Here is a 7,111-nt window from a genome sequence, read left to right on the forward strand (position 1 = left end):
ATACTAAAGTTTTTGAGTCTGACAGCAAGTCTTCGAAGTTATAGCTACTTTAATTAATACAGTCCCCTATGATAAAGTTCTATAAAACTGTCTTTTTAAAAATCTTTTTGGCTTTCACAATATTTGGCTATTTAATATTTATTCCTACATATGTGAATCATTATTCTTATTAACATTCATGCTTCTCTCATTGTTCTTTACCTCCACTGTATTCATTCCTACCACAATACAACATCATTAAAGTAAGCTACATCCCAGAAATGAAAAGGAAGCCGAGAATTGAGCTTCTTAAAAAAAAATCCAATTATAGGAAAATAATTTATTATGACATTTTCTTGTCTGTTAGGAAAAAATATTTATTAATGATTGCAAACCTAAGTATAAAATTATGTGATATGATTATTACAATGTGCTTCTTTCATAAAATCATAGAATCCTATTGTATTTTATATTAAATTCTTTGGTTTAAAACGTCTCCACATAAAAAAAAGAATGAAAATTTCTCTTGATCTTCTATTTTGAATGAATCAATCCTCTGTTTTAAATGGACTAAAGGTTAATCGCTCAAGTCTCTTCTGGAGTCCATTCATATCTTAGTCTTTTGTGTTATTATTCAAATTATACAAAAACATTAAATATTAACCCAGCCAGTGGCTATGAAATCCAGTTGAAACAATCAATCCTGGAGATAAGAATGTTAGGGTCATATTACAGCATTCTTTTGCAAAACAAGGGAAAATATTTAGTGCATGGAATGCAGAAAATTCTAACAAGATTTATTTACAACTGTTTGCTTTTCCTTTTTCAGGTTTACTAAAATAAATATTTGTGCAGCTGAAAGTGTTGCTGGTAGCAGGTCCTTGATGGCTTCTCAGGGCAAATATGTAGTGGTAGCCTGAGTGTCAGGTTTGGGAGTAGAAGCTGGCCTATTACATAAGGTGTTCCCATTGTCTATGCATGGCTTCAGCTTTGCCTGCCTCCACCCTTAGCACCTCACTGCGGCTGAATACATGCAACCTCCATGATGTACTCTTAAAGTTATCTTGGTGTCATATGTACACATTTCTCAGAATGCAAACTTGGGCAGGGAAACATGTAACTATTTTTCTAAAAGTGTATCTAAAATCTACCTTGAACCTCCTATTTCTATCACTGACAGGCAGCTTCATCAGTCTTGGTCATTTGAAGTTTATACTTAGGCTTCAGCCCCTCCCATTTTCTCCCTACAGCGGCAAATAAGTCCTGAACAGACTTATTCGTGTCCAAGTGTTGGGGTAGAATGAGTGGGTGATGAACACATGGTGTACCTTCTCTTAAGAGGTAAATCTGGATGCTGGCTCAGTTCCTGGTGTACCCACTGCCAGGATTTCCCTTCATGTACTTCTCCATACAGAACTGACTTCAGTGTTGTTTTGCATCAGTCTGGGACCCACAAAAAACTCAGACAGTGGGTTCAGTTCCTCCTATGTCTAGATGTGCCATGTCACCAATATTGCTGTTCCATTATCACTGCAGCATGGAGCATAGATGCAAGAGTGTTTCCTACCCAAGTCTCAGATGGACAGCAGGGCACAGTATATCTCTACTTGGACTAATGAGGATAAATTCAGTTATGCTGTGGTGACAAATGCTCCGCAAATCTCAGTGGCTTAAAAGGACAAAGGTTTATTTCTCACTTGTATGTCACTCCTGGGTCAGGCATGGTATGGCTGGTTCTTGCCCTCTTCACTCCTGGGTCCAGGTTGATGGAACTGACTCTGTCTGGGACACGGCTGGTATCAGAGCAGAGGGAGAGAGAACCGGTGAACTTTGTTCTGGCTAGTAGCACAGCTCACGCTTTATTGACCAAAGAAGTCAAATGGATACTCAGAGAAGTATAATTATTCCCCAGGAAGGGGCAGCTTATGGTTTTAAATAATACAATCTACCACTCTAATCCTGGGTTCATAATCAAAGGGAAGGATCTATGTTTCTCTAATAATTTAGCCTGAGGAATGGTGAGAAGTCAGCATCTTCATGCTCAAGGATATCAGTGTTGCTTTTTCTCTTCTTAAGTTCTCCTCTCCAGTCAAGGAGGACCTTATCTAGTCCTCAGGGAGGATGGTCTGGTTTTTCATCTGTTTTCTTTTAGTTGATTGTTTATGGGGAAATTTTTAAATGTTTTTTTATGTTCAGTTTCTTTCAGCATTTAGCCCTTTGAAGATTAAGAGCACCCAACTTTTGCAAATCACAAATCTGAGGTCAAGGGGCATCCTAGTTATTATGGTTTTATAATGTATCTTCATATCTGCTAAATCAGTCTGATCACATGGACCACAGTCTTGCCTAACTCAATGAAACTATGAGCCATTCATGTAGGCCATCCAAGATGGACAGGTCATGGTGAAGAATTGTGACAAAACGTGGTCCACTGGAGAATGGAATGGCAAACCACTTCAGTATTCTTGCCTTGAGAACTCCATGAACAGTATGAAAAAGCAAAAAGATAGGACACTGAAAGATAAATACCCCAAGTCGGTGGGTGCCCAATATGCTACTGGAGATCAGTGGAGAAATAACTCCAGAAAGAATCAAGAGACAGAACCAAAGCAAAAACAACACCCAGCTGTGGATGTGACTGGCAATGGAAATAAAGTCTGATGCTGTAAAGAGCAATAATGCATAGGAACCTGGAATGTTAGGTCCATGAATCAAGGCAAATTAGAAGTGGTCAAACAGGAGATGACAAGAGTGAACATCGACATTTTAGGAATCAGCGAACTAAAATGGAATGGAATGGGTGAATTTAACTCAGATGAACATTATATCTACTACTGTGGGTAGGAATCCCTTAGACGAAATGGAATAGCTATCATAGTCAACGAAAGAGTCTGAAATGCAGTACTTGGATGCAATCTCAAAAATGACAGAATGAGCTCTATTTGCTTCCAAGGCAAACCATTCAATGTCACAGTAATCCAAGTTTATGCCCCAACTAGTAATATTGAAGAAGCTGAAGCTGAACAGTTCTATGAAGACCTACAAGACCTTCTAGAAATAACACCGAAAAAGAATGTCCTTTTCATTATAGGGGCCTGGAATGCAAAAGTAGGAAGTCAAGAAATACCTGGCATAACAGGCACATTTGACCTTGGAGTACAAAATGAAGCAGGTCAAAGGCTAACAGAGTTTTGCCAAGAGAACTCATTGGTCATAGCAAACACCCTCTTCCAACAAGACAAGAGAAGACTCTACACATGGACATCACCAGATGGTCAACACCAAAATCAGGTTGATTATATTCTTTGCAGATAAAGATGGAGAAGCTCTATACAGTCGGCAGAAACAAGACTGGGAGCTGACTGTGGCAAAGACCATGAACTCCGTATTGCCAAATTCAGACTTAAATTGAAGAAAGTGGGGAAAACCACTAGACCATTCAGGTATGACGTAAATCAAATCCCTTACAATTATACAGTGAAAGTGACAAACAGATTCAAGGGATTAGATCTGATAGAGAGTCTGAAGAACTATGAACAGAGGTTTGTGACATTGTACAGGAGCCAGGGATCAAGACCATCCCCATGGAAAAGGAATGCAAAAAGGCTAAATGGCTGTCTGAGGAGGCCTTACAAATAGCTGTGAATAGAAGAGGAGTCAAAGGCAAAGGAGAAAAGGAAAGATATACCCATTTGAATGCAGAGTTCCAAAGAATAGCAAGGAGAGATAAGAAAGCCTTCCCTAGCAATCAATGCAAAGAAATAGAGAAAAACAATAGAATAGGAAGGTCTAGAGATCACTTCAAGAAAATTAGATATAGCAAAGGAACATTTCATACAAAGATGGGCACAATAAAGGACAGAAATGGGATGGACTTAACAGAAGCAGAAGATATTAAGAAGAGGTGGCAGAATGCACAGAAAAACTGTACAAAAAAGATCTTCAAGACCCAGATAATCACAATGGTATGATCACTCACCTAGAGCCAGACATCCTGGAATGCAAAGTCAAGTGGGCCTTAAGAAGCATCACTATGAACAAAGCTAGTGGAGGTGATGGAATTCCACTTGAGCTATTTCAAATCCTAAAAGATGATGCTGTGCAAGTGCTACATTTAATATGCCAGCAAATTTGGAAAACTCAGCAGTGGCCACAGGACTGGAAAAGGTCAGTTTTCATTCCAATCCCAAAAAAAGGCAATCCCAAAGAATGCTCAAACTACGGCACCATTGCACTCATCTCACACACTAGTAAAGTAATGCTCAAAATTCTCCAAGCCACGCTTCAACAGTACGTGAACTGTGAACTTCAAGATGTTCAAGTTGGATTTAGAAAAGGCAGAGAAACCAGAGATCAAGTTGCCAACATCTGTTGGATCATCAAAAAAGCAAGAGAGTTCCAGAAAAACATCTACTTCTGCTTTATTGATTATGCCAAAGTCTTTGACTGTGTGGATCACAATAAACTGTGGAAAATTCTGAAAGAGATGGGAATGCCAGACCACCTGAGCTGCCTCCTGAGAGACCTATATGCAGGTCAGGAAGCAACAGTTAGAACTAGACATGGACCAACAGAGTGGTTCCAAATAGGGAAAGGAGTACATCAAGGCTGTATATTGTCACCCTGTTTATTTAACTTATATGCAGAGTACATCATGAGAAATGCTGGGCTGGAAGAAGCACAAGCTGGAATCAAGATTGACGGGAGAAATATCAATAACCTCAGATATGCAGATGACACCACCCTTATGGCAGAAAGTGAAGAAGAACTAAAGAGCTTCTTGATGAAAGTGAAGAGGAGAGTGAAAAAGTTGGCTTAAAGCTTAACATTCAGAAAACTAAGATCACGGCATCTGGTCCCATCACTTCATGGCAAATAGATGGGGAAACAGTGGAAACAGTGGCTGAGTTTATTTTTGGGGGCTCCAAAATCACTGCAGATGGTGACTGCAGCCATGAAATTAAAAGACGCTTACTCCTTGGAAGAAAAGTTATGACCAACCTAGACAGCATATTAAAAAGCAGAAACATTACTTTGCCAACAAAGGTCCATCTAGTCAAAGCTATGGTTCTTCCAGTAGTCATGTATGGATGTGAGAGTTGGACTATAAAGAAAGCTGAGCGCCAAATAATTGATGCTTTTGAACTGTGGTGTTGGAGAAGACTCTTGAGAGTCCCTTGGACTGCAAGGAGATCCAACCAGTCCATCCTAAAGGAAATCAGTCTTGAATATTCATTTGAAGGACTGATGCTGAAGCTGATACTCCAATAATTTGGCCACCTGATGGGAAGAACTGACTCATTGGAAAAGACCCTGATGCTGGGAAAAATTTATGGTGGGAGGAGAAGGGGTCGACAGAGGATGAGATGGTTGGATGGCATCACCAACTCAATGCACATGAGTTTGAGTAAACTGTGGGAGTTGGCGATGGACAGGGAGGCATGGCGTGCTGCAGTCCATGGGGATGCAAAGAGTTGGACATGACTGAGGAACTGAACTGAATTGAACTGAACTGAACTGAAAGCAAGATCCCCATTATGATTTTCAAAATTGGTCACTTGGTACAAGGATAAAAATATGCAGAAAAGTAGTGATGGGATCAAAATCTAAGAAATACTGATATTTTTGAATGACTCATACATGTCATATGAGAAGGTTTACTCAATTTAAATGAAGTTTAAGTTAATGTTGATTTTTGATGTTTTGTTGTTTCTGACTATTCCTGTGATTTTCATTATGGCTTTCCACTTGAAGTTACATGCATTTGAGAGAGACTCTACAGGGCCATCACCTTCCTTATGCCATCTCTCTTTTCTTTTGGTTTCTTTAGAAATGACCTTTTCTTCAGGCTTTTCTCAGAACCTTCCAGATAAGTTACTTCAGGTACCACTGACATCTCACTTTATAGCTGCCATTCCACTTTCTTATACCATTCACCTGCTTTAAGCATCATCATTGCTAATTAGGCCAGATAAGCAAAATTGAACGGTGATTCAGTTCAGATACTTCCCAAAGGTAAGAAAGACAAATCCATGAGCCCCTGTCCTTATACTTGGAGGTCTAAGCTGAGCTGGGGGCAGAGGAACACCTCTTACAAGTCCTGAGAGGAAGAAGTCCTGCCTGTGTCCCGTTTTGCTTTTCATCATGGCAGCTGGCTGACCTGGTTTTAGTTTTGTTTGCTTATTTACTTATTTTGCAGCATTTATTCCCTGCCAAGTAAATGCTGGCTGACACAAGTTCTCCAAGGTCATAATTGTTCTTCCAGCCATCACTATTTCATTCTATCAAGTATTGTAGAATCCATCCCCTACACTGGCCTGCCTTTCCCCTCATAGAAACAATGTTATAAATCTTTGGGTCTCCAGGAACATAAACTAGACCAGTTTGTATACAGGAAGCTGATCAGCAAATGTTTGTTGAAAAAGTTTTGAATGATTTTCCAGCCAGTGATCTTTAAGGCAAAGTATATCCTCAGGCTTTGAGTTTACCACTTCTTGCTGTTAATTTTAATTTGGTTATACTGATTAAAAAAAATTTTTTTTTTTTTTTTGGTAGAGAAGTGAGACACTGTAGGCCCTACAAGGATTTACAGAATCTGGTGGATAATCCCTCCAAAAAACTAGAATTTAGAGCCACATTTGTCTCTTTACTTGCCCTTTGTGTCCTGTCTCCTTTTTCCTGTTCCCGCCCATAGGTCAATAAACTAGCTGTTCTTCCTGCCCCATCCCCTCTGCATATCTTTCTTGCATCACTTCCTTGTCTTCTGCTCAGATTTATTAAAAACCATCTAGTTAGAATGTCTTTTTCCTTTTGCAACACAGTTCACCATCTTTCCTTCTCCCTTCTCCCTTTTAAGGATTCATACATCAAAGGTAATCACATCTGGCTTTACAAGATCCCTGTTCCACTTTGCATTGCTCCAGTTCAGGAAGTTCCCAAGTTACAACGTAATAAGTTGCCAAAATCCCTTTGCTAATAAGTTGTTTGGAACTTGGAACAAATTTCCCAGCAAAAAGAAGGCTCTAAGTGGTGTTTACAGTTCCCAGTCCAGCCTACAAGTTACTCACTCAACATACTACACGTTTATTGAGTCAAGGATTCGGTAAGTGCTGGTGGTTGAGAATTTTTGTGT

This window comes from Cervus canadensis, chromosome 2, assembly GCF_019320065.1.
Source record: "Cervus canadensis isolate Bull #8, Minnesota chromosome 2, ASM1932006v1, whole genome shotgun sequence".
NCBI classification, from domain to species: Eukaryota; Metazoa; Chordata; class Mammalia; order Artiodactyla; family Cervidae; genus Cervus; species Cervus canadensis.